This window comes from Anomaloglossus baeobatrachus, chromosome 4 (assembly GCF_048569485.1).
Source record: "Anomaloglossus baeobatrachus isolate aAnoBae1 chromosome 4, aAnoBae1.hap1, whole genome shotgun sequence".
Taxonomy (NCBI): Eukaryota; Metazoa; Chordata; class Amphibia; order Anura; family Aromobatidae; genus Anomaloglossus; species Anomaloglossus baeobatrachus.
The window spans coordinates 331,107,297-331,122,595 of record NC_134356.1 but is presented as its reverse complement, the minus strand read 5'-3'; positions in this window follow the sequence as shown (position 1 = coordinate 331,122,595).

Sequence of the window (15,299 nt, the reverse complement as noted above, 5' to 3'; positions counted from 1 at the left end):
TTCGAGAAAGCCAGTTTTATTTTTGCTGTCAATAATTATGAAATCTCTGATGCAGATGTGAAGGTTATTTGAGGAGGAGTACTCTTTTAAATATATATGGCATGAACAGAACAGAGAGTAGGAAACTTTTTACAGGGAAGTTCCGCCTACTAATTGCTAAAAAACAAAATGACTGCCAGTGGAGGAGTATGTGGTCAGATCATTCCATCAGCCTCCTCCAGATGAAGTACCGTATTTTTCGGACTATGAGACGCACCGGACCATAAGACGTACCCTGATTTTAGAGAAGGAAAATAGGAAAATAAAATTTTAAGCAAACAATGTGGTCATGACACACTGTTATGGGGTGAGGATCTGCTGCTGACACTATTATGGGGGTAATGTCCCCAAATTCTCTACTAAGGTACCCCATCCTGGTAATGATCCTCCTGTTTTGTATTTATATATATGTCCCTCATCCTGGTATAGCCCCATCTTGCTATATACTGATATTCTTGGTATGTACTCCCATCCTGCTATATACCTCATCCTGGTATATGGCCGCATCATGCTATATACGCCATCCTGGCATATGGCCGCATCCTGCTATATACCCCCATCCTGGTATGTGCTCCCATCCTGCCATATACCCCCATCCTACTATATACGCCATCATCCTGCTATATGCCATCATCCTGCAATATGCCATCATCCTGCTACCGTATATACGCCATCATCCTGCTCATATGCCATCATCCTGCTATATGCCATCATCCTGCTACCGTATATACGCCATCATCCTGCTCATATGCCCTCATCCTGTTATATGCCATCATCCTGCTCATATGCCCTCATCCTGCTATATGACATTATCTTGCTCATATGCCCTCATCCTGCTATATACCATCATCCTGCTAAATGTCATCATCCTGCTATATGCCATCATCCTGCTATATGCCATCATCCTGCTACCGTATATAGGCCATCATCCTGCTCATATGCCATCATCCTCCTCATATGCCCTCATCCTGCTATATGCCATCATCCTGCTCATATGCCCTCATCCTGCTATATGCCATCATCCTGCTCATATGCCCTGATCCTGCTATATGCCATCATCCTGCTATATTCCATCATCCTGCTCATATACCCCCATCCTGCTATATGTCCTGCATCCTGTGGCACACACAAAAAAAAAATGTATGCTCACCTTTCCTCGCTCCACGCAGCATTGCTCCTCCTCCCGTCTGTGCCGGACGCGCCGTGTGGAGCCGGCCACGATCCCTGCAGCACCGCTATGTCCTCCTGTCTGCCGGCCGCGCTGTGTGGAGCCGGCCACGATCCCTGCAGCACCGCGATGTCCTCCTGTCTGCCGGCCGCACTGTGTGGAGACGTGCGCACAGCGATGACGTCATCACTGTGAGCACCGCTAGTCTCCACACAGCGCGGCCGGCAGACAGGAGGACATCGCGGTGCTGCAGGGATCGTGGCCGGCTCCACACAGCACGGCCGGCAGACAGGAGGACATTGCAGTGCTGCAGGGGAACAGAGAGTATACTGATTCTCTGCACCCCACGCTGATGATGATGTGCGGGGAGCAGTGAATACAGCCGCACATGATCACTCCAGGCTGTAGTTGCCAGGCGTGATCATGCGGGCTGGCTGTTTAGTATGTGCGCACCGTCCGCCCATCATCCCGCCCACCAGTCAGCGCTGGCTTCAGCGCTGAGAGATGATGGGTGGGAGGATGGGCATGAATATGTAATGAGCGGACCCATGTGGTCACGGCAGGCGCTGCTGCAGCCTACTCGTGCCCCCGATGACCCTCTCCACCGCAGCACCCTCATTCCCCACAGCCATGCCCTACATTCAGACTCTAAGACACACACCCCACTTTCCCCCAACATTTGGGGGAAAAAAGTGCGTCTTATAGTCCGAAAAATACTGTATTTTACTATTGGATGTGGCTGATGGACTGATCTGTTCATATGCTCCTTCCCTAGCTGTTATTCTGTGGACAGCAGCTTTCATTCTCATGTGAATGTGCACCTTTAACTCTTCCCAATAATAACTAAACCTATTAATAAATCTGTATGCCATCCTTGCAGGTGGCAAACTTAGCAACTAGATATTTATCGCCCATCTTATGGATAAGGTGATCAATGTTAATTGTGGGAAACTATTTAAAGGGTATCTGTATCCAGATTTTACATTCTGCATATGTGATTTGACAACTGCATACATTAAGAAATAGATGTCTTGGACCTGAAGAGGCTGGTGTGCTAAAAAAAACAACATCTTTTCAGAATGGCTGTATAATCCTTTAACTTTCCAAGTTTTCTCCATGATATTTAAATCAGCTACTAGCTGGACTTAAACAATGCTTATTTTTATATCAGTATTGTACAGCCATTGACATACAATTTCAAGGTAAGTACTTCAGCCTTATCAGGTCTCAATTTCTTAAATAACATATGCAGGTAGTATTGTGATTAGAGATGAGCGATGTTCGAATCGAACCGTTCGTCAGTTTCAAATTCGAGTTGTTTTGGGTGATGTTCGAGTCGTTTGATGAACTCGAACGATTTGCTTCACTTTCGACAGTTCGAGTTAACGTTCGATAACGGTTCGATCACCAAAAGCGTGGCTTTTCACAGTAAGGCTATGTGCGCATGTTCCGTATTTGCATGTGTCCTGCGTCCCCAGCACAATCCCTCTCTCTTTCCTACTCACCGATTAGCTGCATGGCTGTCACAAAGCTCCGGCGGCTTTTCCTCTTTTGTAAATGGCGGCTGTTCATAATTCAATCTCATATTCCCTGCTTTCCCCGCCCACCAGCGCCCATGATTAGTTGCAATCAGACATGCCCCCACGCTGAGTGACAGCTGTCTCACTGCAACCAATCACAGCCGCCGGTGGGCAGGTCTATATCGTGCAGTAAAATAAATAAATAATTTAAAAAAAAAACCTGCAGTCCCCCCAATTTTGATACTATCCAAGATAAAGCCACACAGCTGGAGGCTGGTATTGTCAGGATGGGGAGCGCCACGTTATGGGAAGCCCACCACCCTAACAATATCAGCCAGCAGCCGCCCGGAATTGCCGCATCCATTAGATGCGACAGTCCTGGGACTCTACCCGGCTCATCCCGAATTGCCATGGTGCGGTGGCAATCGGGGTAATAAGGAGTTAAATGGCAGGTTATAGCTGCCACTAAGTCTTAGGTTAATCATGGAATGCGTCTCCCCGAGATAACTTCCATGATTAATCTGTAAGTGAAAGTAAATAAACACACACAACGAAAAATCCTTTATTTGGAATAAAAGACAAAAAACCCCCTCATTTACCACTTTATTAATCCCCAAACACCCATCCAGGTCCGAAGTAATCCAAACGACGCTTTCAGCTCTGCTACATGAAGCTGACAGGGAGCGCCGTAGAACACGACCGCTCTGTGTCAGCTCCACGTAGCAACTGAAGTGAGCCATGCTGTCACCGGAGACTTCACTCAGGTAGTGCCTGTGCATGTGCGGGAATGATGATGAGTGCGGTAGTGCCGGGGTGTGTGCGGGGATAATGATGGGTGCGGTAGTGCCAGGCTGTGTGCGGTGATGATGGGACGGTAGTGCTTGCATGTCTGCAGGGATGATGATGGGTGTGGTAGTGCCAGGTTGTGTGCGGGGATGATGATGGGGGCGATAGTGCTTGCATGTGTGCGGTGATGATGATGGGGGTGGTAGTGCTTGCGTGTGTGCGGGGATGTTGATGGGGGCGGTAGTGCTTGCTTGTGTGCGATGATGATGATGGGTGCGGTAGTGCTGGGGTGTGTGCGGGGATGATGATGGGTGCGGTAGTGTCGGGGTGTGTGCGGGGATCATGATGGGGGCGGTAGTGCCGGGGTGTGTGCGAGGATGATGATGGGGGCGGTAGTGCCAGGGTGTGTGCGGGGATGATGGGTGCGGTAGTGCCGGGGTGTGTGCGGGGATGATGATGGGGGTAGTAGTGCTTGCGTGTCTGCGAGGATGATGATGGCGGCGGTAGTGCTGGGTTGTGTGCGGGGATGATGATGGGTGCGGTAGTGTCGGGGTGTGTGTGGGGATGATGATGGGGCGGTAGTGCCGGGGTGTGTACGGGGATGGTGATGGGGGCGGTAGTGCTTGCGTGTGTGCGGTGATAATGAGTGCGGTAGTGCCGGTTGTGCGGTGATGATGGGGGCTCTCTCTCTCGGCTTAATGCAATGCGTTATTTCACAGGAATCCGTTGCCTTTATATCACACTATTTACAACGCATCCGTCACATGCGTCACACAACGCATTGTGACGGATGCCGTTCAACGCAAGTGTGAAAGTACCTTCTGTTGTCAGTGGGCATGGAGCCGAGCTGAATGGCAGAGTAAGCATCCAGCGCGCATACATTCTGCATCAATTCCGCAGTCACAATACATTCACATGTGCTGCCAAATCGCTGCAGAATTACGCATGGACACTACGCAATGTGTGCAATGTTAATAATAATATCCAAATTCAGTGTATAGTGTGGGGGTGGGGGTGGGGGGGTTGGGTTCCTGAAATAATGGCGATCTCCATTTTTTTTTCCTATCCGTGCGTACAGTGGGGCGGTGCAGGCTGTCAGCCAACCACACACACACACACACAGCAAAGTGCATTTTTTGCACACAAGCAAGGGCATGTGTCATTGGCTGTGTATCTCACATGTCCTTGCCCTGTAAGGACTTCTGAGTAGTTTCACTTTTGGACACCATAGAAGGAGTTTACTCTGTATACGCACTTCATACCTGAACTGGCTCATCTGGATCGATCCGTGCACCTCCTGATTTGTCCTGTGGCTTCTACGCTGGTAAGCAGAACCTTTTTCTTGTGTTTTCTATGTGTTTGTATGTGTTTGTGTTTGCCTTGCATTGTTTTCAATGGGGTTCGAAGGTGTTCGTCGAACATTTGTCGAACGTTCAACGAACACACCCGCTGTTCGACGAACTGAACTCGAACACTAAACCTGAACTGTAAAGTTTGGGGTTCGAACTGGACATCATGTGTCCGCTGCTCAAATCCGAACACAATTTTTTCCTGGAAGTCAGTGTCTCACCTCATAGATTGATGTTAAATAAAGCTTGTTGAAAGGATATCAACAAGCCTTTTGCCTGTGGGCACTTCCGCAGCTATCACAGCCATGCCGAGTGTTGGCATGACTGTGGTCAGCGGACCACTGTCATGGGTGTGTCACAAGTGACAGACAGTCATGTGGTTTATGGCAATAGAAGGTCACAGTGCTTGGCTGTGCAAAATGTTCACTGGATTTCTGTTGTTCCTGCTGTTAGTATTCATTGTACTAGGTACAGTAGCTTTCCTGCTGGATTTTAATCTATCCTGAATTAGGACCCAGGGGAGCTAAATGTCCATCCAGCTCCTGATTATCAGTATTCCCCTTGAGTTTAAATACTCCCATCTTCCCTGGACTTGTGCTGGTGACATAATTCAGTTAATTCAATCTCTGAATGCACTTTTCCCGTGTGTCCTCCTTGTTGTCTTCTTTAGTGTTTAGTGGTGTTGACGAAGAGCTCATCCCATCTGTTCCCTATTTAGGGTCCAGCACTAGGGATACCTATTACCTATGGTCAGGAATCAGGTTCTGCACCTATGCGCATAGTCGATCTAGGGTGGTGAGGGACATCAGGGACCAGCGGTAGGTTTGGTCAGGGGTCACCATCTCCCCCTTCCATAGACACAGGGTTTCCATTCCCTTTCACCATTCACTTGGCACTTCCCTGTACCTAGTGTGACAACCACGTGACCTGGCTTGTATAAATGCTGGATTACAGGTGGCACTGCCATTTTGCTCTGATTAATATTGGGACAGAATGCTGATTGAGAAAGGGACAGTTTTAGATTACAGTAGGGGTAATCTTAGAAAATTCTATGTGTGGCCATTCTGCACCAGGCTCTGTAGGGATAATTTTAAAAAAAGGCGCTGCGTGGCCGCTCTGAACCAGGCTCTGTGGGGGTTCACTTAAAAAAAGGGTTTGTGGGGGTCCTCTTCAAAAACGTTTTGTGAGGCCACTCTGCACCAGGCTCTGTGGTGATCCTCTTAAGAAAGGTTTAGTGGTGGTCCTTTTAAAAAAGGCTGTGTGTGGCCAGTCTGCCCCAGGCTCTGCGGGGTGCCTTCTTGAAAAAGGGTTTGTAGCGGTTCTCTTAAAAAAAGGCCCTTTGTTGAATCTCTGCCTCCTGGTTGAAGATACATACAGTTGAAACCAGAAGTTTACATACACTGTCTAAAAAAACACATATTCATCTTTTTCTCACTATCTGACATGAAATCAGAATAAACATTTCTCGTTTTAGGTCAATTAGGAACCAACATTTTTTATATTTGCCAAATGCCAGAATAACGAGAAAGAGAGAGAGAATGTTTTTAAGGCATTTTTATTACATTCTGCCAAGTCAAAAGTTTACATACACTAAAGGGGGCTTTACACGCAGCGACATCGCTAGCGATGTCGCTCATGAAAGCACCCACTCCCGTCGTTTGTGCGTCACAGGCAGATCACTGCCCGTGGCGTACAAAATCGCTAGTACAAGTCACACATACTTACCTTCCTAGAGACGTCGCTGTGGCCGGCGAACTGCCTCTTTTCTAAGGGGGCAGTTCATGTGGCGTCACAGCGATGTCACACGGCAGGCATCCAATAGAAGCGGAGGGGTGGAGAGCAGCTGCAGAAAGTCACGCCCACCTCGTTGCCAGAGGACGCAGGTACGTGGTTGTTCGTCGTTCTTGGGGTGTCACACGTAGCGATGTGTGCTGCCTCAGGAACGACGAACAACCTGCGTCCAGCACCAGCAACGATATTTGGGAAATGGACAACTTGCCAACAGTCAACGATTTGGTGAGTATTTTACATCGTTAGCGGCCGCTCGTACGTGTCACATGCAACAACGTCGCTAACGACGACGGATGTGCGTCACAAATTCCGTGACCCCAACGACATCTCGTTAGTGATGTCATTGCATGTAATGGGGCCTTAACAGTACTATGCCACATATAGGACAGTCTATATGATGATGTTATGTCTTTGGAAGCTTCTGATAGGTTTATTGGCAACATCTTAGTTAATTAGAGACACACCTGTGGATGTATTTTAATGCACACCTGAAACACACTGCTTCTTTGTGTAGCACCATGGGAAAGTTAAAAAAAAAAAAAAATCAGCCAAGATCTCAGGAAGAGATCTGTGGATTTGCAAAAGTCTGGTTCATCCTTGAGTGCAATTTCCAGATACCTATACTGTAGGTGCCTCATTCATCTGTACAAACAATTATACGCAAGTACAAACAAGATGGGAATATCCAGCCATCATACCCCTATGGATGGAGATGGGTTCAATGTACCAGAGATGAATGTGCCTTGATCACATACGTGCATATCAAGCCAAGAACTGAAGCAAAAGACATTTCTGGCATAATCTGGTAAGATTGTGTCATTATCCACAGTGAAATGAGTACTGTATCAACATGAGCTGAAAGGCCACTCTGCCAGGAAGAAGCCACCACAAAACCCTAATCTCAATCGAGAGTCGGCACTATCTGAGGAATTGCAGATGGTTGATCAGGTTAAAGTCACCCATACAGAGAGTCAGCCTACGGAAATTGAGATGCAAATTGGGCAGCTTCATACAGGATAGATATGTGACGCCCCTGGACTATCAGGTCATCACAGGGTACTGCACAAACTGCCCTCCCGTGCAGTATTCCGCCTCCCTCTTGGTTCGGGGTCCCTACTTAAGTGGTGTTGCCTCAATCAGCGAATCAAAACCCTAGAGACACCCTGCACCACACCCACCTAACACATCAGTGGAGGGCTTGAGAGGAATAGTCACCCACCTCGGGGGTTGGGGAGGTGAGGAAGTGTAGTCAGTTGAGGAGAGTCAGTGAGTGGATAAGGAGAGTAGAGAGTAGCCCTCTAGCTGAGAGGAGCTCAGGGGAGGTAGGGAGTGGGACTCCCAAAGTAACGGCCTAGGTTGCAGACGGTGGTCTGGGCCTAGAAGGAGTCTGATTCCCGTACGCAGGGGATCATGGCAAGATGCTTGGGCTAGTCAAGGAGGACGGCCGGCAGCCTGGCCCTATCAAAGATCTGGGACCGAAGGCACGACGGGGTACACGGACCCTAGGTCGGGGAGTAGCTTCAGGCAACCTGACAATTTACCTGAGAAGAATGGAGCCTTAACGATCCGTTCCCACCCGCTCCAAAATCGGGGCATTAGCGCAACAAGGGGGATAGGACTTTCCAACCAAAAATAGTCCAGAAAATCCCAAGCGTGAGCCCTAAGAGCAAGCTCCCTCACTAGCTATAGTGCGGAGCGGGGCCCGGCTAGTTCCAAGCTACCGGGCCATCAAGGTGAAGTTTAAACTAAGTGCCAGGAGGCAGGTCATGGACCACCAGGCAGCACCACTTGGGGACGGGACCCGGACGAGCTCCCCTCAGCGGCAGCGGTATCCAGAGACTTGGTTTACCCGGTTGTCAGTGTCTGATTATGGACTGAGTGAGTACGAGAGTGACCCCTTCATCCCCACGGCACTTCAAATCTTTCACCGTAATCCCGGGCCATCACCCTACCCGTGGAGGGTTTCAACACCTTGCTGCCTCGTTCCATCATCCCCGGTTACTCCCAACAGCAGCGGTGGTACTCCTAATTATCACACACCACGGGTGGCGTCACAAACTATAACTACCCTGTAATTACCCCCCTTTTTCATTCGAGTGGCCGCACGACCTCCGGGTCTGGAGACCCTCGAGCCACAGCGAACCCGGATCCGAGCTGCTTGGCTGCTTCCATGGGAGTGGTACAGATAGACTAGCTGGAGGGAAGGTAGAGGGCCAGTAATATCACCATAACATTATCAATGAAGGCCTGAATAAACACATAGACACATATCTACCTTCAGGTTCTCTTTGAACCTTACCCAGGTCCCAGCGAATCGATCTAAGAATACTGAAACTCCATTGGAGTATGAAGTATGATTTGAGTGCGCTGACTACTGAATCCATGGCTTTTTGAGAAACCGCAGGGAGTCCAGCTGCATATGGGTCTCCTACAGGCAAACAATCTGGGATTTGGCCTTTTTTATATGAGTGAACACTGCATCTCGTTTTCTAGCAGTACCCAGTCCCTTCACATTCCAAGATAGTACATTCAATCAATGTCATCAGTCAAAAAGCAACAATCAAGCACAACTGTGCTAAAACAACCTTACCCTTAAGATAGGGGGAAGTGCACCCCCTTAACACCTACAGTACAGACCAAAAGTTTGGACACACCTTCTCATCTCTAGAACAACTGTTAAGAGGAGACTTTGTGCAGCAGGACTTCATGGTAAAATAGCTGCTAGGAAACCACTGTTAAGGACAGACAACAAGCACAAGAGACTTGTTTGGTCTAAAGAACACAAGGAATGGACATTAGACCAGTGGAAATCTGTGCTTTGATCTGATGAGTCCAAATTTGAGATCTTTGGATCCAACCACCGTGTCTTTGTAGAAAAGGTGAACGGATGGACTCTACATGCCTGTTTCCCATCGTGAAGCATGGAGGAGAAGGTGTGATGGTGTGGGGGTGCTTTTCTGGTGACACTGTTGGGGATTTATTCAAAATTGAAGGCATACAGAACCAGCATGCCTTCCACAGCATCTTGCAGCGGTATGCTATTCCATCCGGTTTGCGTTTAGTTGGACCATCATTTATTTTACAACAGGACAATGACCCCAAACACACCTCCAAGCTGTGTAAGAGCTATTTGACTAAGAAGGAGAGTGATGGGGTGCTACACCAGATGACCTGGCCTCCACAGTCACTAGACCTGAACCCAATCGAGATGGTTTGGGGTGAGCTGGATCGCAGAGTGAAGGCAAAAGGGCCAACAAGTGATAAGCATCTCTGGGAACTCCTTCAAGACTGTTGGAAGACCATTTCCGGTGACTACCTCTTGAAGCTCATCAAGAGAATGCCAAGAGTGTGCAAAGTAGTAATGAATCAAAAGGTGGCTACTTTGAAGAACCTAGAATATAAGACATATTTTCAGTTGTTTCACACTTTTTAAGTATTTCATTCCACATGTTTTAATTCATAGTTTTGATGCCTTCAATGGGAATCTACAATTTTCAGAGACCTGAAAATAAAGAAAACTCTTTGAATGAGGTGTGTCCAAACTTTTGATCTGTACTGTATAAACTAACACTCTAAACAGTAGAGCTCAATTGTAGATTTCTCTCTCAACACACACAGAGGGATTTAACGTGGCAAGATGTTAATCGGAATACGAGGATAGACTTAGCGTCGGTCTGGCGTGGCGGGGTAGCGGGGAAACCTCCGGTAGGCCCCGACCTTGTCTGTAATTTATGCTGTCTCTGGCAGCCTGCAGGGCCCCCCTGCCGGGTGTATTAAAATGACCTGCGGCCGCGGCTCACCAGATGCCATTGTCCTGTACCCCGTGTGTCAGTGTCGTTATCCTGTACCCCAGTGCCATTATCCCACACCCCAGTGTCATTGTCATTATCCTGTACCTCCAGTGTCAGCGTCATTACCCTGTAGCCCCAGTGTCAGTGTCATTATCCTGTACTGTCAGTGTCAGTATCCTGTACCCCCAGTGTCAGTGTCAGTATCCTGTACCCCCAGTGTCACTGTCAGTATACTGTACCCCCAGTGTCAGTGTTATTATCTTAGGCTATATGTTATTACTCTTCAGGGTTGGAGAAAAAGGTAAAACGGTCAAATAGGAGCGCTAAGGAGCAGGATATATAGGATACAGGGAAAACAAAAAGTTTTTGATGCAAAAAACTTTTTTTATATTTATCAGATTAAACTACCCTCTAATGGCCACAACGTGTTTCGACAGCATGTGTTGCTGTCTTCATCAGGTGATTACACCTGATGTTAAAAAAAACCCTGATCTGCCTATAGAGCAGTATTGTCAGAATACACAGGACTAGTGAAGGGTTTATCCAACATGTAACACTAATGTGGAAACCATATAGAGCAGTCATGGCGAACCTTTTACAGGCCGAGTGCCCAAACTGTAGCCCTAAACCCATTTTTTTTTCCGAAGTGCCAACCAATCCTATTATGTAAATAATTGATTTTAATCTTACCTTTGCAGTCTTCTGTTCTCTTCAGCAGGGGGCATCACACTCATGCATGCTTACCACACATTGAAGCTGAGCCCCTGCCCTTTCCAGACACAGCAGTTGGATTGATCCCTGTAAATAATTGTAAATGTATCCCATCCTGGCATGTTCCCCCATGCTGTTAAATGACCCCATCCTGGTAAATGTACCTCATCCAGGCATGTTCCCTTATCCTGGTAAATGTCCCCTTTCCTGCTAAATGTTCCCCATCCTGGCATTTTTCCTCATCCTGGCATGTTCATGTACCCCCATCCTGGCATATTTCCCCCCATCCTTTCATGTTATCCCCCATCCTGGTAAATGTATCCCCCATCCTGGTAAATGTACCCCTTACTGGCATGTTCCCCTTCCTGCTAAATGTACCCCATCCTTGCAGCCATGTTTCCCCCCATCCTTGCAGCAATGTTTCCACCCATCCTTGCAGCCATGTTTCCCCCATCCTTGCAGTCATGTTTCCCCCCCATCCTTGCAGTCATGTTTCCCCCCATCCTTGCAGTCATGTTTCCCCCTATCATTGCAGCCATGTTTCCCCCATCCTTGCAGTGATGTTTCCCCCCATCATTGCAGCCATGTTTCCCTCCATCCTTGTTGCCATGTTTCCCCCATCCTTGCAGTCATGTTTCCCCCTATCATTGCAGCCATGTTTCCCCCATCCTTGCAGTCATGTTTCCCCCCATCATTGCAGCCATGTTTCCCCCCATCCTTGTTGCCATGTTTCCCCCATCCTTGCAGTCATGTTTCCCCCCATGCTTGCAGTAATGTTTCCCCAATCCTTGCAGCCATGTTTCCCCCATCCTTGCAGTCATGTCCCCCCCCATCCTTGCAGTCATGTTTCCCCCCATCCTTGCAGTCATGTTTCCCCCCATCTTTGCAGTCATGTTTCCCCCCATCCTTGCAGTCATGTTTCCCCTCATCCTTGCAGTCATGTTAGCCCCCATCATTGCAGCCATGTTTCCCTCCATCCTTGCAGCCATGTTTCCCCCATCTTTGCACGTTTCTCTCCATCTTTGCATGTTTCCCCCATCATTGCAGCCATGTATGCCCCGCACTCTGTTTGCTTGCCCTGCACTCTGTTTGCTTGCCCTGCACTCTGTTTGCTTGCCAAGCACTCTGTTTGCTTGCCCCGCACTCTGTATGTTTGCCCCGCGCTCTGTATGTTTGCCCCGTGCTCTGTTTGTTTGCCCCGCGCTCTGTTTGTTTGCCCCGCGCTCTGTTTGTTTGCCCCGCGCTCTGTTTGCTTGCCACGCGCTCTGTTTGCTTGCCCCGCACTCTGTTTGCTTGCCCCGTGCTCTGTATGTTTGCCCTGTGCTCCCATGTTTGCCCCGTGCTCCCATCTTTCCACCGTGCTCCCATGTTTCCCCCGTGCTCCCCATGTTTCCCCCGTGTGCTCCATGTTTGCCCCGTGCTGGCTCTGTCCCCCACACCTTGGCACAGCCGCACACAGCTTAAAAATAAAAATAAAAAAACTCACCTTGCAGCAGCCGCTCCATCGCTGCGTCCTCAGTCAGTTCAGTTCCCGCGTGGCCACATGACGCCGGCGCCGCCTACTGACGCTCCTCCGTCTCCTAGGCAACAGGCCTGCGGCTCAGGAGAGGAGGCGTGTCAGAGGGAGGAGAGATGTCTCCTCCGCTCCAACACCAGTTTGCACTGTCGGCGCGATCCCACCGATAGTGCAAAGTGGCTGAATGTGGCGACAGCGTGCGTGCCAGCAAAAAGGGCTCTGCGTGCCCAGTCTGGCACGCGTGCCATAAGTTCGCCATCACTGATATAGAGGCTTTTATAGGCCTCTGTCCCCACAGAAGGATTGTCCACATCCAGTACAGACACTGGGGGCCGATCATTAACTGATAATTATGTAATGTCTGAAGGTGGAAAGAGAAGACAAATATTCACCAGTCTCCAAATGGAAGAGTGTATGGAGAGTAATGCTTCACACCTCCACATACTGACTCTTAGGCTGGGGCCACACGGGGACTACTGCGATGCACTTGCATGACACTCGGCTCGTGCTGGTAGTACAGCAGAGCCGAGTGTCATGCATGTGTCCTTGCAACTGAGGTCCGTTCGTGCGAGCAGACCTCAGCTGCGGGGGGCGGGCCGGCACTCAGGAGGGGAGGGAGGGATTTCTCTCCCTGTCTCCTGCGTAGCCGGCTATTGCCATTCTTGCACTGCACTTGTGATACACCGATGTACCGCGAGTGCAGTGCGATTTTTCTCTCGCCCCATTCACTTGAATGGGTGCGAGAGAAAGAGACTCAGCTTACAATCGCAGCATGCTGCGATTGTTTTCTCAGTCCGATTAGGGCTGAGAAAATAATCGCCCATGTGTGCTGACACACAGGCTAGAATTGGTCCGAGGGGAATGCGATGTTTTATCGCACTCCACTCGCACTGTTTTTCTCGCCGTGTGGCTTAGGCCTTAGGGGTACTTTGCACGTTGCGACATCGCTACTGCGATATCGTTGGGGTCAAATCGAAAGTGACGCACATCCGGCGCCGGTAACGACGTTGCAACATGTAAAGCCTAGGAGAGAAATTGAATGAGCGTGAAACAGTCAAAAATCGCTGATCTGTGTCACGTCGTTCATTTTCATAATATCAGTGCGTCTGCAGGTAAGATGTTGTTTGTCGTTCCTGCAGCTCCACACATCGCTGTGTGTGAGGCCGCAGGACCGACAAACATCTCTTTACCTGCGCCCGCCATCCACCGTCAATGCGGAAGGGAGAAGGTGGGCGGGATGTTTACATCCGGCTCATCTCCGCCCCTCCGCTTCTAATGGCCGCCTGTCGTGTGACGTCGTTGTGACGCCGCACGACCCGCCCTCTTAGGAAGGAGGCGGGTCGCCGGCTAGAGCGACGTCGCAGGGCAGGTAAGTGCGTGTGAAGCTGCCGTAGCGATAAATGTTCGCTATGGCAGCTATCACAAGATATCGCATGTGCGACGGGGGCGGGTACTATCGCGCTCGGCATCGCTATCATCGGCTAGCGATGTCGCAGCGTGCAAAGTACCCCTTAGGCCCTGTGCGCACTGGAAAATGGCATTTTTTTAAGAAAATTCCGCCCCCGCAGAAAAAAAACACACCAAAAACTGCATGTGGATTTGCTGTGGATTGTTGCGTTTTTGGTGCGGATTTGACGCTTTTTTTCTGCAGGTTGGTCCCTGTAATTTTTAACCATTATTTAATGGCAAAAACGCAGGTACCTACGGAAATTAAGTGACATGCTACTTATTTTTGCTGCAGAAATTCTTCAGCAAAACCTGGAGAGAAAAAAAACGCAGTGTGTGCACAACATTTTGGTATTCTCATAGATTTTGCTGGAGAAGGACTGCAGGAAGGTCATGAGAAATCTGCAGCTTTTCTGCAGCAAAATCAGTGGCAAAAAACGCAGTGTACGCACAGTGCTTAATAGGGGATTTCCCTATATGGTGAATAGATGGGGGCAGAGGTGGATTAATATTAGTAATCTTTTCCATGTGAAGATGCTGGATTACATTTTGCTTCTCTTTTAATATTATTTGGCTGATGGACTTAGGGATTATCTAGGACAAGGAATGTCCGTGTGTAAGAAAGCACTGAAGAAGGGAAAAAAAGCGCAAATACGGTCTTACCCGTTATGAGGGTAGAAAAGATAAAGTGAATTACACTCACCTGGTGAGGTTGTGCCAGTCACAACCGCTTTCTCAAGCTTGTGAGTGTTTGTGGTTTAGCAGCAGCCCCGGAGATACATATAGTATATATAGGTTAAAAGAAACGAGTTTATCGCTGCTCAAAAAACCACAGATGCTGTATATTAAAAGACTTCCTTTTTATTTTCACAGTTCTACGCCTTTCATAGACATCTCCGTCTGCTTCCTCAGGAAAAAGAAATCATGCTTCAACAAATGGCAGACAGGACTTATATGTAGGCATCCATGCTGCCACGTATGCATTTTGGACGTCATCAGCCCATATACCGTAACTCAGAGCCATGACTCACATGGAGAAGAAAAAAAACAAAAATCTAACACTTCATCAGGAACAAAAAAATGTTTACATACTTAATACAAGAAAGGCAATGTTTAAGAATAAGTAAATGCGGAAATAAATAAATAAATAAACCACATTTCTGAAACAAATTAAATCCATTT